At 36.3% G+C, this 21,771-nt stretch overlaps 1 pseudogene; it reads right to left on the bottom strand.

Moving 5' to 3' along the window:
* Positions 1-4,246: 4,246 nt before the first annotated feature.
* Positions 4,247-21,771, bottom strand: part of LOC123248263 — a 140,097-nt pseudogene continuing 122,572 nt past the window's right edge.

The raw sequence follows: 21,771 nt of genomic DNA, 5'->3' as shown, positions 1-21,771 counted from the left end.
TGGATGGAATGTTGAAGTTGTCATATGCCATGTGGCAGATACCTACTGTCAGTTGAACTGAGAGTATAAAAGACCCTAGAAACCCAAGGCTGGGTTCTGTTTTCCCCTGACTTCACCCTGAGTACTGCTTGTAACCCCCAAACCTTGGGCCCTGGATGGAAGGGAGGAAGAACATGCGTAATTGGGCCTTAGAATAGAGTAGGGATTTAGGTCCTATCTTCAAGAGCAAGGTTAGCCAATAGATCTACTCAATCTCTAACCAGAGAGCGTTTTGCTCTGGCCTAGAGCTGGTAGCCCTCTGTCAGCCAAGACTTTCCAAGGACCTTCTACCAGCTTCAGCCAGAGACTTCATGACAACAGATTAGCGTTACCAAGCCCTCTTACCATTGCCTTGTTCCTTCCCCAGTGATCAATAAATCCCATAGCCTTTAATCAGAGAATCCTGTTCTCTTATTAATAATTAGAATAATATTAGAATTAATAATTAATAATAATAATTCCCTTATTACCAAAGGCTAAGGTGGGCAGGCAACAAGAAGGGAATTCTGAGGTGTTAAGCTTCAAATAAACTCCACAGCTGGGGGCAGGAAGTACTACATCCACTTCCTGCCAATCTGCCATAGCCAATAGGAGGCTGTTCCCTCAGCAGGGAGGGTGCCTGACCCCCTAAAGGAGCCTAGTGGTAGCAGTGAGGTTTCACAGGGCACTCAGCTTTCAGGGTTTCTATCCTTGTACTTTAATGAGCAGGTTCATACTCAACTGAAGTTGCCCACTTCAGCATAACAACCAACACCAACCTCCTGTTAGCCTGCTACTGGCTCGAGACCCTTTGACTTCCCTCCCTTTATAACATTCCCCAATTGACAAACGGTCAAGGGGCATGAGTAGGCAGTTTTCACATGAAGAAATCAAAACTATCAATAAGCACATGCAAAAGTGCTCTAAATCCCTCCTGATTAGAGAAATGCAAATAAAAACAACGTTGAGGTACCACATTATACCTAGCAGACTGGCCAATATGGCAGCAAAGGAAAGTGATAAATGTTGGAGGGGATATGGCAAAATTGGGATACTAATACACTACTGGTGGAATTGTAAATTGATTCAACCATTCTGGAGGGAAATTTGAAATTATGCGCAAAGGACTTTAAAAGACTGCTTATCCTTTTTATTCAGCCCTACCACTGCTGGGTTTTTACCCCAAGAGATAATAAAGAAAAATACTTGTACAAAAATATTTATAGTTGCACTCTTTGTAGAGGCAAAAAATTGGAAAATGAGAGTATTTCCTTCAAATGGGGAACGGTGAAACAAATTTTGGTATATGTTGGTGATGGAATGTTATTGTGCTCAAAGGAATGATGAAATGGAGGAATTCCATGTAAACTGGAAAGACCTCCAGGAATTGATGCAGAGTTAAAGGAGCAGAACCAGGAGAACATTATACACAGAGATGGATACACGGTGGCACAATTGAAGTTAATAGACTTTTCTACTAGCAACAATGTAATATTAGACCCAGGACAATCCAGAGAAAATTATGAGAAAGAATACTATCTACATCCAGGGAAATATTTCTGGGAGCAGAAACACAGAAGAAAAACATATGATTCATCATATGGTTCATGATTAGGGTTTTGATGTTAAAGAATCTTTCTACTACCAATATAAATAACATGAAAATAGGTTTTGAACATTGATACATATATAAACCAGTGGAATTGCTTGTCAGCAGGAAGGGGGAAGGACAAGTGATTGGAAAAATCATGAATCATGTAACCATTGGAAAATATTCTAAATAAATAAATAGAAAGGAGTTAATAAAAAAGAAAGACAAAGCTTCTAGGAATAAAGATGTGATAATCTTGATATAATACTTTATTCTGCCCTGTTCAGACTACTACTAGACAGTTCTGGGAAGAACATTAGCAAGATGTTTGAAGATATATAGAAGATACAGAAATGGTAAACAGAATGGTGAAAGGATTTGACTTCATATTTTAGAAGAATGAACTGAAGGAACTGAGACTATTTAGCTAAGAGAAGGAAAAGATTGGTGATGAAATGATAGCAGATCCCAAGAATTTGAAAAGTCATCAAGAATTTTAAAACATGAAGAAATTTCTTCTATTTAGCCCCAGAAGACATAATGAAAAGGAAGACTAGAAGTTTCAAGAAGGTTAATTTATATGTGATATACAAAAAAGAAAGTATTTTTAAATAAAAAAGTAGAGCTATAAAAAGTCAAATAGAATGCTTAGGTAGAGTAGTTTTTAGCACATTGTGGGTCTTCGGGCAAAGGCTCAATGAACATCTATCAGTGAAGAAGATAAATTATTAAAGTGTGATTTGAATTAAATGGCCATTGAATTCCCATCTGTCTCTTCAACTCTATGATCCTGTGGTCATTTTATTTAACAGAGGTCAGGGATCTATGAGAGAAGAGTTAAGTTGATTCAGAATGGGCTAAGTGATTAGATCCAAAGAATAGTGATTAATGACTAAATGCTAAGTTAAGGGAAGTTATTTAGTGCAATGATTCTGGAATGGTCCTGTTCTTGTCCTTGTGCTGAAAAACATTTTTAATAATGAAACTACAGGTGACGTGTTCATCAAATACACAAATGGCATGAGGCTTGCAGGAATAGCTAATATACTGCATGACAGATTGTGGATCTAAACAGTCTTGATAGGTTAACATTACATGCAAAATAAAATAAGATTAATATATTAATATAAATAATAATACAAGATCAATCTAAAATTGTAAATTTGGGTTTCAAAAAATCAATTTCACAAATACAGCATGGTAGAGACATAAGAAGGGGGAGAGAGAGACAGACAGATAGACAGATACAGAGATAGGCAGAGATAAAGGATGAATCAGAGAATCCCTGGAAATTCAAAAATGCAAACAAGATCATTATTGCTCTCAAAGTACTTTACTTTTAGATTTTAGTGAAGGGAAATAACATATAAGGGAATGCCAAAAATTGAATGTGTTAGGTGGGAGGGTGCATATAGTAAAATGGTCTGGAGATGGTCTGGAAGGCAAGTTTAATAAAGACCACAGAAGATAAGATGAAAGCTCGCCTACTAGAGGTCAAGGTGGTTCCAGGTTAGAGTCCAAGACACTGTTTAAGAGGAGATAGATGATAGTCCTTGTAAAATAGATATTGTGCTTTAATGAATTGTGATCTTAAAATAAGGCAACAAAGTCAAATGACAGTCAAGAAAATTAATAATTCTTACCTACTTTGCTATTGTCATAATATATCTGAAGTAACTTGTACAATGATTTTAAGAAAGACAGACAAGCTAAAGTATATTCAGAAGATCATCTCAATCATATACGTAAATCACTAAATAAACCTTAAGCCTCTTTTTGATATTTGTTAAGATTAAAATTCTCTCAAGACTATATATTAATTTATACTCATTAAATAATGAAAAGCAGGTCAGAAAAGGAAAAGGCATATAATCACATTGCAGGGCATCTAGCTAACCAGAGCTCACTGCTCACCACATATCTCTGTTCACTCCTGCTTCTTGGCTAAAAGAAAGTGCACACAGCCTCACCAGGAAAGAGAGGGTTCACTGCTTCCTCGATCCCTAACTTATGCCCCTGGATATATCAGTTTTGGACAGTTGTCCTCAGTTCAGGTCAGAGGCCAGCCTTTTGGAGTCCAGGAGTAATGTGAGACAAAAAAAAAAAGCATCTTTCAGTAAGGCAGGGAGTCACTAGGCATCTTCCTTAGGCTTGTTCTTAACCCTATCAAAGAGTGGAGGCTGAATGGAAACCCAAATCACTAGACAAAATACTCCAAAACTGATGTTAGAGTATGAAGAAAAGGGATGCAAATTGGGATTCAATTCCCACAGATTGTTGTTATTATCATCCAGTAAAAGTTGATCATGATGATGAAAGGATAAGAGAAGAGACAGGTTCCTGAAAGAGGAGGAGAGGGTTTTCTTTTTAATATTCTGAAAAGTTTAAGACAGTTTAAACTTTCAAATATGTGAAGGACTACCACATAAAAGAGAGAACATGTTTATCCTGATTGGTTTGAGAGAAAAGGACTAGAATCATGAGTAAGAATTTTAGACAATTTCTAATAGTTTTATCCCTATATGGAAAAAGTAGACTTGGTGGCAGAAGGTAACTTATGAATAGGCATTTTTTTCATATGAATTTTTTAATTAAATTTATTCACAAAAAGTGAGCCTGCAGTGGGAATGGGGGCTGTACAGGGGCAAGAGGTTGGGCAGCTCTGTACATGGGTCTGGGAGGCAAGGGGAAGCCTCCAGGGGTTATGGGGTTGTTTTTAATAAAAAAAAATACAGGGGAGACAGCCCCTCCCAGATTAAAAAGACACAAAAATAGACGTCTCTGAGGTAAATGGGAGGCCTGGGATTTATGGGCATCAAGAGGGCTTCACAGGTCCTGGGACTTGGAGGGAATATCACAGGCACCGAGCTGGCTCCTGCATCAACTGGTAAAACAGCACGTAGCCCTCACTGGAGGCCACCTGGTTTTCACTGACAGGGGAGACACGAGAGTCATTGTAGACATGTCAACTAGTCTGGCCCCGACACAGTGACCATAGTGGACGCTGCCCGAATGGTTGCAAAGGGCATATAGCTGGTACACTGGACTCCCAGCTTTATCACTGGCAAAGTCCACTAGCCTCAGTAGCTGCAGGGGGAAGTCACCACCAACAGAACTTTTTTTAATGGAGCCTCTGGATGCGGAAAACTGATTCAGGTGAAGCACAAGGATCCGGGGGAATCTCTGCACAGTTAGTTGTTTGGTGCTCCGAGTTCTCTGCCGACAGCTGTCACAAACCGGGGCATTCTCTGACTCCAATTCTTCTTCCTTGGTGAAGAGGCTAAAAACAATCCCTCAGAGACACCTTTCCCCCAGCAAACCCTTTCTTAGGGATGGGCAGGGACAGATCACAAAAAACCTCAAAGGTTGTAGATCTATACCCACAGGCCTGGCACTTGAGGCAACTTTTCAACTGGCCAACAAACAGGTCCATGATTTTGCTGTCCACATTAGATTGGCTCGATCATCATCACTGTCACAAACCATGGAAAACATCCTCAGCTCAGGCTCTTCAAGCAGGGCCCCCCCTCGTCGGGGTAGAGAGGGGGCTGGAGTATCAGTCAAGATGGGATGGGCACGGCAGCCCCTCCGGTTGATCTCTAGATGTAGCCGCTCCATGAGGAGCTTCAGGAACTCCTGGGCATCCTGCTGGCTGTATCCGGAGAAAGAAGGGACATATTTCTGGAAGACAGTGCGGAAACGTGTAGGGTTCACAGCTTCACAGGAGTCAGGGTGCCACAGAGCTCCCAGCACATCTGCAAAGGCTTCAGTAAGTTCTTGTTGGGCACGGCCCCCACTAGGCACCTCCAGCCGAAAGTCTCTTCGAAGACAAAAGTCCCGAAGCGCCAGTGTACTGCTGAGACACTGTAACACAGCATTCAGGAAGCACCTATTACCGAGGTTCCGGAGCCCAACATGGCCAGACCCCAAGAGAAGTGTGTGATGAGCCATTTTGTCATCAGAGTGGACAGACTCCAGGGACCTGGCAGACGTGAGAAAGGGGCCATAGGTGGGAGGGGGCTCTGACCGAATGGTTATCAGGGTAGGGGGACCAGCGAAGCCACCGAGTCGTCGAAGAGAGGTACTGCGCCTCAGCACTGGGGGCTCTGGCCGGAGAGTTAGGTGGCTCAGCGCAGCCCCAAGCTCCCCGCAGCCTGGATGTCCACCTAAAGCCCCTACTGGCAGCAAGTCCCCACTGCTCACAGAATAGAGTTTTTTTAAACCCTTACCTTCCATCTTGGAATCAATACTGTGTATTGGCTCCAAGGCAGAAGAATGGTAAGGGCTAGGCAATGGGGGTCAAGTGACTTGCCCAGGGTCACACAATTGGGAAGTGTCTGAGGCCAGATTTGAATCTAGGACCTCCTGTCTCTAGGCTTGGGTCTCAATCCACTGAGCTACCCAGCTACCCCCATGAAGAGGCATCGTGAAGAAAAGCTTTGATAACTATAAAGGACCTTATAGAACAAATTTTTAATAAGGAATATGTTGGGCCAGCTGATTTCTGAAGTCTCTTCTAACTTAAATTATTTGTTTATAATAAATATCAATTTTTTTTAAATTTGAAAGTGACATTCTCATAATATTTTCTTATACATTTTAAAATTATTACTCATTTCAAAGTTATATTTAATATTTTAGAATAAAATGTTTTACAAATTGTGTAATACAAATTGTCTTTTTTTTAATCCTCATTACAACACTTTAGATAAAAGGTACATAGAGTCATATGTTGTTATGCCTGTTTCACAGAGAGAAAGGTTAGGAATTGTTCAAGATCAAACTAGGGATTGGTACAACTGACCAACACTCTGGTTCTTGTGACTCTAGCCCATTAGAATTTTCATTGTATTGAGCTCTTCAGCTCATGTAAATTCTTCACTCCAAGTATTCTTTCTTTATAAGGAGTAATTTCACTTGCTTATTAGCTATTATTAAAATACAAAGTTGAGGATGAGATGACTTAAGTATATGATTTTAATCCATACAAATGCTAAAGTAACCTAATGTAGCAAAATGCCCCCAAGTCTCACAATGCTTGAACAATTCATGAAGGAATTTGATTTAATTTGGTTACCAAATTGCAAACAAAGCAGTCATAACTCAGTCTACATAGCTGAGAGATTTTATTTCTACATTTTGACATCCTGATCCCCAATGGGTGCTGAAATTTTGTGAACACTTCCTAATTTTTCCCAGGAGGCTAAAAGCATGAAAAATGCATGGACTGTGGAATTGTTTTTAAAACTATGATCATTGTAATTAATAATAAGAAATTTAAAATAGTTATACAAGTGCAGTAAACTAAGATGTGCCAAATACTACTTGGGGAAAACATTTATTCTAATCTGTCTTCTTAGAATAAAATGTAAATTGGCCAAAAATCAACATAAAAACTGAAATTGTATAAAGGAATATCTATCTGCTGGTTTACACCTATTGTCTTTTTACAACAACAACAAAAAAGAAAATATATCTAGTAAGCATTTGAAAGACAATCCACTTTTTCAGAGATAAAAATTAAGGATAGAATTAAAGATGATGAGGTGATTCCTCAGTAAAATGAAATTAAAGAAGATGGAAAATTCCTATTAATTTGAACTAGTAAAGCTTTTATTTTTCTATTACCTATCATAGGTAGTGTGTCATTCATAAAGTTTATTTCTTGAGTATCATTATTTAAGTCTCTGAATTGAAGTTAATAAATATACATATTTGGAAATATCTCTTTTGAACTAGGATTATATGAGTTGGATTTTATATTTTCATTACAAATTCTAAGATATAGTAGTTTATGTCTTCCATTCTTCCTTCCTCCTCTTCTAAAAAAATGAAAAACATAAAAATATAAATAAAAAAATCTACTTCCTTCAAATGTGAAACAACTTTCTCCAAATAATTAATGAGAAAAAACAATAGTGATTCCATGAAATATTCAAACAATGGAACTTTATGGTGATTCACATGATTGCAGATTCATGAAAATGGGTGAAAGTCACTTGGAGAATACAAGGGAGAGTCAGTACTCATCACCATTCACACAGGGACCAATTACACAGACTGAGGATGACTTGACAGTAACAAGGATGAGTTTGTGGGCTTCTGAGAGAGAATGGAAAACTAGATCAATACATTTCCTGTATAAATGGGAGAGACTGAAGAGAGAGAGAAAGAGAAAGGAAAAAAGGTAGACATACAGACAGAAAGACATAGTGCATAAAGCCAACAAGTAAAACAGACAATAGAGGGAAAAGAAAGCTCTGAGACTTTTTTGTACACAGAAATTATTTCCTTAGTAATTAAGAAATAGAGAGTTTACACTGACCAAATGTGAGTATGTGCAAATGTTCCTTATCCATTATAGTAAGGAGTTTCATAAACAAAGAAGTAAAATTAAATTAAATTTGTTGCTTTAAATATTCTGCTAAATGATCAATAAAGAGAAACAGATGTCAGATTTATGGAGGATTTGACCATTGCTAGCTAGAAAAAGTGATTATTCTGAATCAATAATAGGGAATCACTAATGGTATTGCTTATTACTGACACAGAATGTTGTAATTGTTTGAAAAAATTGCACATAACTGAAAAGTGTAATATTTCCTCTATTTTGAATAGCATCAATGGTATTATTGACATCTGGTAAATATAAATACTCATTTAACGAACTAACCCTAGAAATAGAAATTTACCACAACATTTTTTTTGTAGGATCAATCATTACTATTGATTCTAGAGGTGGGAACACCTTAGATATTTTTGCTTTTTATAAGCAAAATAATTTTTTAGTTTATAAATCTACATAAATTTGAATATCATAGTAACATAATACTAAATTATATTCCAATGTAAATAAAGTTCAGATTTGTACATTCAAGGATTATTTTGACTATACTTCAGTGTATTTCTTTTGTTTTGTTTTTCCTTGACAATTGATATTTATCTTAAACCAAAATCTCACAAATTATGATTAGCTGTGTTTCCACTAGTAGTAAACAAAGAAATTGTCATTTCCCATTGTAGGAGCTTTTGAGCTCTAATACAAGTTTCCACAAAGAAGAAGAAATGAGAGAAGAAAGTATCAGCTCATCAGAAGAATAAAAGATTTATCTTGGAATGCGGAATAGCATTGTGAGATATGCATTGGAAAAAAGAAAGAGAAGAGAGCAGGAGCCACATTTGGAAGGATAATAAAGGAAAAATAAAATATTGGGGCCTTTGGAGGCTTGGCAAGATTGAGGAGTCATAAGTAAATAGTGTGTCCTAGTAAGAGAGAGGAAAAGAAGTAGTAAGCTCCATGAATTGGTTATTCTAGACTCAACTTTTCAAAGAATTCTGTGTCTAGAGGTCTTTACCATTTTTATTAGTTTTTAGAGATGATTAATTCCAGAAATCATAGCTGAATGGTTAATTTTTATTCCACTTTCCATTCATACATGCCATCTAAAACTGTTCAAGTATCAATATCAGTGGAATCCTAGGCTTATTTGCATAGTAGTTAACCTATTTCAATCTTTGAGGCTGAAGCAAATCAAATTACCAATTAAGAAGCATTTATTAAATGCCAGCTATGTGTTAAACAATTTTCAAGAGGAACTTACATTCTAATGTAGAAGACAACATGTAAATAGATACCTGGAATAATAATAAAGAGAATATAAATACAAAATAGTTACATAAAAAACATAGAAGGAAAGACATTAGCAGTTATTAGGATCACAAAGAGCCTCATCTGAAAGACAATATTTGAGCTTTTTCTTGGAGGAAGACTTGGGATTCAGAGGCAGAAGTGAAGTGGAAGATGCCAAGTTCTAAGACAATAAGACAGAGATGGAATGTTATTGTACGTGAGAAACAAGGATGAACTGGTTCAAAGGACAGGAAGAAAAGCAATATACAGTGGCTTGGAAAGTTTGATTGGGGGCATGTTTTTAAGGACATTAAAAGGTGATCAGAGTTTATATTTTATTCTCGTGTCAAATGAGAGACAGAGTTGATTGAGTAGGGAAGTGATGGGCTCAGATCTATATTTAAAGAAAATTACTTTGGCACAATGAGTGGTGAGAGACTTGAGTCAGTGAGAACATTAGGAGTCTATTGCAATAATCTGAGCAAATGGTGTTGTTCAGTCGTTTCAATTATGTCCAACTCTTTGTGACCCCATTTGGGGGTTTTGTGGCAAAGATACAAGGAATGATTTACTATTTCCTTCTCCAGCTCATTTTACAAATAAAGAACTGAAGCAGACAGGGTTAAGTGATTTTTCCAAGGTCAGATAGCTAATAAGTTTCTAAAGACATATATGAACTTAGGAAAATCAGTATTCCTGAATGCAAGCTCTACCCACTGTGCAACTTTGTTGTTTCAGAGAAAGAAAGGTGATGAAATTTTATACTAAAGTAGAAGTTGTATGGAGAGAAGATGTCTGACTCAAAAATCTTGGTGTAGACAAAAATACAAAAATTTTCATATACTGAGTAAGGAAATATAATACTTAAGATAACACTAAATTATAAACCTAAGATATTAGAACAATGGTGGTAACAAGTAGAGCCATCATGGCAAACCATCTCCCCAGCAGAGAATACCCCAGAGTTCCTCACTAGAGAGCCAGAGAGTCATGGAACCACGCTTCTCCCTTCTCCTTTTCCACGTACACCTGAGGACATTTCTCATATAACCCTCTCCTCTGAAAGGGCCATCACTCATCATCACATCTAGGGAAATGAAGTTTAGAAGAAAACAAGGTTTGGTATCAAAGATAATGAGTCAAGTTTTGATCATTTTAAGGTTGAGATATGTCAGCTATATCCAGTTTAAAATGTCCAATCTTAAATTAGTAATTTAGGATTGAAGTTCAAGAGAGAGAACAAGAATGAAAAATAGATATGAAACATCCATAGACATCATAATTAAATTACACGTGAAGTTCAAGAGAGCAAAAAAAGGGAGACTTCCGGTTAAGATGGTGGCAGAGTAAGGAGCAGCAGCTAGATCTCTCCTAACCGAAGCATACAGGACTCCTCAAGGGGACATAAAAACGAATCCAGACAAACGAAGGGACCCCACAACAGGGCGCAACATTGAAGGTATGTGGAAACTGGGCATTTCCACGCTATAAAGGGGTGAAACAGCTCTCACTAAAATGCAAGAGGAAGAAGCCCCTCCCCCACCCCCCACACCACGTACAACACTGAGGCCAACTTACAAGAGATAAAGCAGGATTGGGGCACCCATTAAGTCACTGGCATCTCCAGGGCTTGTTCCTAAGAGCAGCAAGACTTAGGACCCCAAGAGGCTAAAGAATGTACACAGACTTTCCTGAGCTTCTGAGCCTTTGAAGGCAATGCCCTAGGCGTGAACTAGGATCTCAAGCGCTGGCTTGGACCTCGAGTGGGGACCTTGGGCAGACAGGACCATGGCTGTGGAAGCAGCTCCCTGAGACTACTGAAGAAGCCTCAGGCAGAGGGGCATACCAGGAACAACCAGGAGGCTCTACCCTGAGAACAAAGAGACCTGAAGCCTTGGGAGCTTAGAAAGCTCAGACAAACCCTGAGTGTGAGGATAAAGCCCAGAAGGCGCGGGGCTAACAATGGCAAGCCAAAATTGGGAAGCTCAGGGGAGAAAGATCATCAGGAAGAAATCTGGAACACTCCACAACTTTTACACAGAGAAAATCCAGACAACAGAGGAGGACAAACAAGAAATCATATCTAAACCTTCCCAAAACAATGAAAACTGGTCACAAGCTATTGAAGAGTTCAAGTCTGAGATGTTGAGAAAGATGGAAAAGGTCTGGCAAGAAAATAACAGTTTAAAAGGCAGAATTTCACAATTGGAAAGTGAGGCAAGTCAATTGAAGACCAGAAATGACCAGATTAAAAAGGAAAACCAAAAGATTATAGCCAAAAACCAAAAGATTATAACCGAAAACCAGTCCCTAAAGGCTAGAATTGAGCAATTAGAAGCTAATGATCTTTCAAGACAACAAGAACAATTAAAACAAAGCCAAAAGACTGATAAAATAGAAGGAAACATGAAATATCTAAATGAGAAAGTGACAGACCAAGAAAACCTGTCTAGAAGAGACAATTTGAGAATCATTGGTCTTCCAGAAAAAGCAGAAATTAATAGAAACTTGGACTCCATACTAAAAGAAATTATTCAGCAAAATTGCCCTGAAGTTCTACAACAAGAGGGCAATATAGACATTGAAAGAATCCATAGATCACCCTCTACACTAGACCCAGAAAGGAAAACATCCAGGAATATAATAGCCAAATTCAAAAGCTCCCAAGTAAAAGAAAAAAATCTTACAAGAAGCCAGAGAGAGACAATTCAAATATCAAGGAGCACCAATCAGGATCACACAGGATCTGGCAGCCTCCACGCTAAAAGACTGCAAGGCTTGGAATATGATATTCAGAAAGGCAAGAGAGCTGGGCCTGCAACCACGGATCAACTACCCATCAAAACTGACTATATACTGCCAGGGGAAAGTATGGGCATTCAACAAAATTGAAGATTTCCAAGTATTTGCACAGAAAAGACCAGGACTAAATGAAAAGTTTGATATCCAACCACAAAAATCGAGAGAAACATGAAATGTTAAATAAGAAATTGAGGGGAAAGAAAGAAAACTCATAATTTTTTAAATTTGACTCTTTAAGAGCTTCAATAGGATCTAATTATCTGTATTCCTATGTGGAGAAATGCTGATGTATAATTCTTTGTAGTGAACTCTATTCACTATTATAGTATTCACTATTTTAGCAATCAGAAGAATAATTCATAGGGAGAGGGTGGAATACTAAATGGTCTAAGATGACATGGGGGGGGGTGGGAAAGAGGGAGGTGAATAGTAGGGGACACCAAGAGAAACTTGAGTGAATAAGAAAAATAGGGTATTCTATTAGACACAAAGAGGGCATTGGAAGGGGAGGGGACAAATACTATTATAAGAAGGAGAGGAAGAGAGAATTAAGAGGTAATATTTAAACCTTACTCTTAGTGCAATCAACCCGGATAGGGAAGAGTAGCTATATTATCCATTGGGATAAAAACTCTATCTAACCCTACTGAGAAAGTCAGAAGGGATAAACCAAGGGGAGCAAGGGAGTGGGGAGGTAAAAAAAAAGGGAGGGGAGAAGATGGGGGAGGGAATTTATTAGGCCTTTAAAAATAAAAAGAGGGGAATAACAATGGAGGGGATAGAAAGGGAAGTTAATCAATTGAGGGGATAAGGGGTACTGGCTCAAAGCAAAGCACTGGTTTAAAAGAAAATAATGTTAGAAGAAGGGGTGGGACTAGAGGAGGATACAAAAATGTCAGTAAATGCACAACTGATAATTGTAACTCAGAATGTGAATGGGATGAACTCTCTCATAAAATGTAAGCAAATAGCAAAGAGGATCAGAAACCAAAATCCTACCATATGTTGTCTACAAGAAACACATATGAGGCAAGTAGACACACATAAGTTTAAGGTTAAGGGCTTGAGGAAAATCTTTTGGGCATCAAAAAAGAAAAAGAAGGCAGGAGTGGCTATTATGATTTCTGACAAAGCCAAAGTAAAAATGAGATGATTAAAAAAGACAGGGAAGGTCATTACATCCTGATTAAAGGCAGTATAAACAATGAGGAAATAACACTGCTCAATATATATGCATCAAGTGGTATAGCATCCAAATTCATAAAGGAGAAACTGGCAGAGCTCAAGAAGGAAATAGATAGTAAAGCCATAATAGTGGGAGATCTAAATATTCCTCTTTCAGATCTAGATAAATCAAACCAAAAAATAAATAAGAAAGAGGTAAGACAGGTGAATGAAGTCCTAGAAAAATTAGATTTAATTGATATGTGGAGAAAAATAAGTAGGGATAAAAAGGAATACACCTTCTTTTCAGCTGCACATGGTACATTCACAAAGATTGACCATGTAATAGGGCATAGAATCATTGCAAACAAATGCAAAAGAGCAGATATAATAAATGTAACCTTCTCAGATCATAAGTCAATAAAAATAATAATTAGTAAGGGCACATAGACAGGCAAATCAAAACCCAATTGAAAATTAAACAATATGATTCTCCAAAACCAGCTAGTCAAAGAAGAAATCATAGAAATAATCAACAATTTCATTGAAGAGAAGGACAATGATGAGACATCCTACCAAACTCTGTGGGATGCAGCCAAGGCAGTACTCAGGGGGAAATTTATATCATTGAATGAATATATTTACAAATTAAGGAGGGCAGAGATTAATGAATTGGGCATGCAACTCAAAAAATTAGAAAGCGAGCAAATTAAAAATCCCCAGATGGAAACTAAATTAGAAATACTAAAAATCAAGGGAGAAATTAATAAAATCATAAGTAAAAGAACTATTGAATTAATAAATAAGACTAGAAGCTGGTACTTTGAAAAAACAGATAAAATAGACAAAGTACTGGTCAAACTAATAATGGGAAAGAGACATGAATAGACAATTTTTAGGTAAAGAAATCAGAAGTATCAATAAGCACATGAGAAGGTGTTCTAAATCTCTAATAATTAGAGAAATGCAAATCAAAACAACTCTGAGGTATCACCTCACACCTAGCAGATTGGCTAAAATGAAAGAAGGGAAGAGAAATGAATGGTGGAGGGGATATGGCAAAATTGAGACAATGATGCATTGCTATTGGAGTTTTGAACTGATCCAACCATTCTGGAGGACAATTTGGAACTATACTCAAAGGGCTATAAAAGAATGCCTTCCCTTTGATCCAGCCATACCATTGCTGGGTTTGTACCCCAAAGAGATTATAGATAAACAGACTTGTATGAAAATATTTATAGCTGCGCTTTTTGTGGTGGCAAAGAACTGGAAAAGGAGGGTATGTCCTTCAATTGGGGAATGGCTGAACAAACTGTGGTATATGCTGGTGATGGAATACTATTATGCTCAAAGGAATAATAAACTGGAGAAGTTCCATGTGAAGTGGAAAGACCTCAGGGAACTGATGCAGAGCGAAAGGAGCAGAGCCAGAAGAACACTGTACACTAAGACTGTCATACTATGGTAAAATCAAATGTAATGGACTTCTGTACAAGCAGCAATGCAATGACCCATGACAGCTCTGAGGGATTTATGGAAAGGAACACTACCCACATTCAGAGGAAGGACTGCAGGAGAGGAAACATATAAGAAAAACAACTGCTTGAACGCATGGGTTGAGGCGGACTTGATTGGGGATGTAGACTCGAAACTACCACACCAATGCAACTATCAACACTTTGGAAATAGGTTTTAATCAGTGACACATGATAAAACCAGTGGAAATGTGTGTCAGCCATGGGTGGGGAGCGGGGCTCGGGCTGAAGGGGAAAGTAGGAGCATGAATCATGTAACCATGTTAAAAATGATTATTAATAAATGTTTAAAAAATTAAAAAAAGAAAAGAAAAATATTTAAAATTAAAAAAAAAAAAGAGAGAGAGAGAAAAAAAGGGAATAATCTCAAACAAAGCCTTGGCAGGCATCCATAGTTAGGGGCTATAACATGTGATGAAATAGCATTCTTATTTGTGAAATTTAACAAATATTTATTAATAAAAAATTGAGTTCTTAAAAACTACTTATTACTCATGTTACACGCAATAAATCATAAAATCTCTATGGGCATGTATCTTCATGTAATATTGAATATTGAATATTGAAACTAATGATACATTTGAAAAAGAAGAAAATTTATACAGAGGACCTAGGCTCACCTCTCTCTCTCCAGGTATCTGTAACTATATCTATATCTATATCTATATCTATATCTATATCTATATCTATATCTATATCTATATCAATATCATCTATATCTATAGTTTGTGTTTACATATATGTATGTATCTATATGTGTACATAATGTCATATGTTATAAATATTTAAGAGTTATATATTAAATATATTATGTAAATAATACATAAATGTGTAATTTACTATATTATAGAAATATATAGGGAAATGAAGGTATAAATATAGAGATATCTTAAAATATTTTTACTCCCATAGCCCAATGCTTGAATCATAGAAGGTGTTTAATAAATATTTATTGAAATGTATTAAAAATTCTTTCTTATTTCTTTCTTGGTGAGTTTATTCTAAGTCACTTCAATTCATTTTTTGAGCCTCAGTTTCCTCATCTCTATAAGGGAATGTTATTGGTGTTGGAAAAATTGAACACTAATTAACTTCGAAGATTTCCTCCAAGTTCTCAAGATCCTGTTTTTAGGAACTTTAAGAATAAACAAAACCACTAAATGACACTGGCAAGGGAGAACAAGTGAGATTTCAATCATTCCTTAAGCCAGGAACTGATTGGGCATATACAGATTCAATTCATTTCCTTCATGTTGTTATGGATGGGGTCTGCTTAAAATTCAATACCTTACTGAGGCATGTGTTTTTTTTTGTTTGTTTGTTTTTTCGTTTTTTTTTGTTTGTTTGTTTTCAAAGCAAATGTGGGCTTTCAGAGTAAGGATACAAAATGGTGGCTATTGCCTCACTTTTTACTCAGCCTCAATTATGTTCATTGTGTCTAGTCCTGAGCATTGTTTTCTTTTTCTCTGAAATAAAAAATCATTTGTCAATGCTTGGCCTCCCAAACAGAAGTACTACTTTAACACCACTAACTCAAGAGTTTGTAGCAATAAACTCACAGTCCTATTTTATCTCTTTTCTTCTAGGATTTCACAGAATTTTATGTTTAACTCTATATCCAACAAAACTCAAATATTTTGGCAGTTAACCATAGATTTTCACTAACGTGGAGATAAATTGGAAAGTACTTTGGCAGAAATTAGGTTTAGGACAATATCTTGTACCATATTCTACTATAAATTTAGATACATGAGTGACCTGTATATATAACATTAAAAAAAGAAAATCAGATGGTATACTTTTTTTGAGCTGTGGACAGAAGATATTTTCTTAATCAAAAGATAGAAGCATTTAGAAAACAAAAAGTAATTTTAATTAAATCGAATTTTAAAACATGTTTACAAACAGAGGAGGTATGAGGATATACTTCTTTCTATTCCTTTGTAGAGGTGCTAGGATCAGTTTTTATTGTGTGAAATTAACATAAATGTGTATCCACCTTTTCTTTTTATTACTTTTTATTTTTTTAAACCCTTACCTTCTGTCTTGGAGTCAATACTGTGTACTGACTCCAAGGCAGAAGAATGGTAAGGGTAGGCAATGGGGGGGGGGTCAAGTGACTTTCCCAGGGTCACACAGCTGGGAAGTGTCTGAGGCCAGATTTGAACCTAGGACCTCCTGTCTCTAGGCCTGACTCTCAATCCACTGAGCTACCCAGCTGCCCCCCCAACATCTCTTTTCTTTTTAAAAGAAAAGTTATGAAAATCCATTTGTCCCAATGCCACCCTTTGACTGGGCACTCAGACACACTGTGGGAGGACATCAGAGTCTTCATGGCTCCCTGGCATACCAAAACATACTTACCTGTAATTCCTCATGACTCCTGGAATCAGGAAAATGACTTCTTATCCAGACTGAGGTCAAGACTGTCTAATCAATAGAACCCAGAAGGAGTGACATCACTGATATTATGAATTAGGGTTCAAGGAAGTAGCTGGGGTCCTGAGTCTTGGCTCTTCATATGGGAACTTGTTGGATGGTGCAACTCATGTGCTGGCTTCTACTAAGAAACAGGTAACAGTCCTTTTGGATTTCCCATAGCCTCTCTTGGCTAATGAATGGAGACATAAGCCTTTTTTTCCAAATCCATCTTTTATTATCAAATAATTATAAATTAATATACAATCTCCAGAGAATTTTACTTGAACAGTAATATTTTTCATCTTCTTTTAGAAAAAAAAACCTTTATTATATAGACTGATCATATATGATGGGAGAAGGGGTGGGAAGAAAAAGGGATTCAGAGAGAAATTAAATGGTACCCAAACAAAAAATATCCATGAAATTGTTTTATTTTTGAATGAATACAACATGTTCATAGGAAAAAAAATGTCATCTTCTTTTGAGGAGGGTAGTAGGAAAATATTCCATGAAAGAAACTCAGGTACATTGGTTCAAGGTCACTGCCACAGAAATTTTCATGTGGTTGTATAAAGAAATTTAATTCTACTTCCACCCCTGGCAGCTTCTAGGGATAATAATTGTTCTGATAAATATGTGATAAATTACATTTCTACACTTTTTCAAGTGCTGTCAAAGTCCTCTAAATTTGACACCATGGGCAAAGCATATGTTATTTTATCCTCATAATAATTGTTTTTTAACTAATGGCACTTATTTTTGAGATGGCTACTGGAATTAGGACTATAGTTTGTGGCAATGAAAGAGTGTCAAACTTACATTCAAGAATCTGAAGGACAGTTTTTTGATCCCACTAAAGGTAAGGCCCCAGAGGACTGAATAATGCATTGAAAGTGTCCTTGTTTTAAAATCATGACATGAGTGAATAATGAAACCACATTAAAATTAAGAAATACTAAAAAACATCTGCCTTTCTTTGATAATTTGGGCTCTTCTCCTAAAATATCAAGCTAAAAAGTTTAGTTATAGTCTAAAACATGAGAAAAATTCTAGCAAAATATCTGAGGAAATAAAAAATACACTTACAAATAAAATCCAGAAATTTATTTTTACTACATAGGGAAAATGATAAATGGCTAATATACTGTCATAAAATCAGGAATTTATCTAAGTGCATAATTATTACCTTTGCCCAAAGGATTAATAGCAAGTAAGACGTTGAGTGCTTTATAAAGGCAAAGCAAAATACTCAAAAAGGAGAAAACATTAAAAAGTAACAGTTGAAATTGAATGAATTATAATATAAAAATGGCTAAGTCTTAGAAACACTTTCAAACGATAAGTTTAAGAAATTCAAGATATAAGCATGGGACAAATTTATATAAAGAAGTGGATGAATCTTGAGAAAATAATTATTGAACTTATTGGACCACTATCAATATTTTTTTCTAAAGTCATGGGAAATGAGCATGAACTAACAATAATCTTGGAGAAAACTAAATGTATCAGAAATCACATAAAAGTAATTGAAAAGAAATTGAGTTTAATAAAATTTAAAAAGTTTTATTTTTTAAATTTAAAGGGATATAACAAAGTTGATATTTAACATAACTATTTAACATAACTTTAAACCCCTAATAATTTTGCTATTTTATTTTCATATACCTAGAATTTGTATTTAAACAAACTTTTTACTTTGTCACTAATGCACTTTCTTTTTCTGGAAAAATTCCTTCTAACTAGGAATATAGTTCAATGGAATGTTAAAAAATACAACAACTTCATTAGAACACTAAATTAGCTTTTCTAGAGGAAAAAAACAGTTTTGAGAAGATAGGTCCCGAACCCTACATTCTTATGTATTTTTAATAAAATAGATATTTTATAAAATAGAGGGAGCAAGATATGTAGCTCTGGGTTCTTGAGCATTCTGAAAACTTTGGGTATAGAAACTGCTAATGCTTTTCTCATTTTAGTTATGGATTTTTTTATGATAATCAATTCCACAATACACTATGATTTCCTTAAAGTTTATACGAGCCATAAGTCCAAGAGCAAAGGAATTTAATTAAGAGATGAAAACAGTATAAACTATGTGAAAAAAAAAACAAAAGCTAGAAAGAAATTCTTCACAGAATTCACAGTTCGATTATAATATTTTAGAATAACAATATAGGAATTTATGCTGCCTATTTTATGAAGTTTTACAGAAATCCATAGGAGCAGGTCGAAGAATTACCAAAGCCTTTCAACTAAGTTCAAGGGCCAACAGTCTTCAAACAGGGTTTTATTCCAGGATAACAGCCCCAATATTCTGATGTGCCAGTACTTTCTCTAGTGAATAGCAGTTCATTTGGTTTAACTTTGTGGGCCTTTGAGACACAAAGGAGTGTACCTATTAGGATGAAATGTGACTCTTCCCCATAATTATGCATAACCATACATCATTGTAATATACAATATTGTAAAGTCCACAAAACTTGAAACAGTCAACATGGCAGAGTAAAGGCAGGAACTTACATGAGCTCTCCCAAATCCTCCTCAAACAACTTTAAAATAAAAAATCAAGCCATCCCCCAATTGATAAATGGGCAAAGGACATGAATAGGCAATTTTCAGATAAAGAAATCAAAACTATCAATAAGCAAATGAGAAAGTGTTGTAAATCTCTAATAATTAGAAAAATGCAAATCAAAACAACTCTGAGATATCGCCTCACACCTAGCAGATTGGCTAAAATGACAGCAGAGGAGAGTAATGAATGTTGGAGGGGATGTGGCAATATTGGGACATTAATGCATTGCTGGTTGAGTTGTGAACTGATCCAACCATTCTGGAGGACAATTTGGAACTATGCCCAAAGGGCTATAAAGGACTGCCTGCCCTTTGATCCAGCCATAGCATTGCTGGGTTTGTACCCCAAAGAGATCATAGACAAACAGACTTGTACAAAAATAGTTATATCCACACTTTTTGTGGTGGTAAAATACTGGAAAAATAGGGTATGCCCTTCTATTGGGGAATGGCTGAACAAACTGGTATATGCTGGTGATGGAATACTATTGTGCTCAAAGGAACAATAAACTGGAGGAATTCCATGTGAACTGGAAAGACCTGCAGGAATTGATGCAGTGAAAGGAGCAGAACCAGGAGAACATTATACACAGAGACCAATACACTGTGGTAAAATCAAATGTAATGGACTTCTGTACTTGCAACAATGCAATGATCCAGGACAATTCTGAGGGATTTATGGAAAAGAATGCTACCCACATTCAGAGGAAGAACTGCAGGAGTGGAAACACAGAAGTAAAACAACTGCTTGAGCACGTGGGTTGATGCGGACATGGTTGGGGATGTAGACACTAAATGACCACACCAATGCAACTTTTAATAATATATAAATAAGTCTTGACTGATCACACAGGTTAAAACCAGTGGAAATGCGCGTTGAATATGAGGGGAGAAGTTGAAGGGGGGGTGAAGGGGAAAGTAAAAACAGGAATCATGTAACCATGGAAATTGTTTCTAAAAAAATAAAATATTTAAATCTGAAAAAAAATAACTCCCCACAATGCACCCAGAGTCACAGAACCAAAAAAGGGATGAAATCAATGTCCACTTTAAAACAACTTAGAAATTCAATGGAAAAAGTCAGTCTTACTACTATGGTGAGAGTGGACCAGGGTTCAGCAAATGTGTGGACCACACTCAGGCAAGTCAGAAGCAGGGCAGACTATGATGTAAGTCAACAATGAGGCTAAACAAGATTCTACACCTGACCATAGCCTTTTTTATTTTAAGTACACCATTTTATTACAAAATATTTATCTTAAAAAAAACAAAATACAGTGTTTTCTATAAAACTTAAGATTTGCTATGGAACTTTATGGTGCTACAACAATATATTGTCAAGAAATTCAAAAGAAACCACTAAATATGCAGAAAAATTCAACATAAGAAGCTTTAAAATCTATCTGGAGCATCCCCTTGAAAGCATAATGAGATCCCAAGCCTACATGCAAACCAGCAATAAGGCCTGCCTTAGCAGTCCAGCAGAGGACTTAGAAATAACTGATTCACAAGCAATCACTTTCAGAACTCCCAAATCACAGACATTAAAGGAGTCAAACAATTAGTCAAAAGGAGATGACAAAATATGCATGAATCACACTGGGTATAGAACTTGGTTGAATTGCCTATAGAGGGGTCTGAATCACAGACCCAGGTGTGAGTCCCCTAGTGAGGAAGACCATTATCACAGAAACAAGGATCCTGATCACAGTCCCATGGTAGAGAAAACAAATTGTGGTTGCTCACAAACCAGAGCACAAGCCAGGGGAACAGTAACCAACCTCTTCTTAGATTATACCAAATTGGATGAATTGAAAATTTAAAAATCAGAAGAGCATCACAAAAATCTTGAAACATAAGAAAGTGCCCCCTTCATGCTAGGAGCAAAGATAAATTATAAAGCTAGAAGTCAGTAAATAGGCTCAGAATTAATTAATATTAAAATATTACAATTTTTTATTAAGGCTTCATTTCTCAATGTTAGAGAGAACTGAATCAAACTAATTAAAATAAGAGCTATTTTCCAATGAATA

The sequence above is a fragment of the Gracilinanus agilis genome, chromosome 1, assembly GCF_016433145.1.
Source record: "Gracilinanus agilis isolate LMUSP501 chromosome 1, AgileGrace, whole genome shotgun sequence".
Taxonomy (NCBI): domain Eukaryota; kingdom Metazoa; phylum Chordata; class Mammalia; order Didelphimorphia; family Didelphidae; genus Gracilinanus; species Gracilinanus agilis.
The sequence above is the reverse complement of the archived record's forward strand: the minus strand, read 5'-3'. Positions and strand labels throughout refer to the sequence as shown.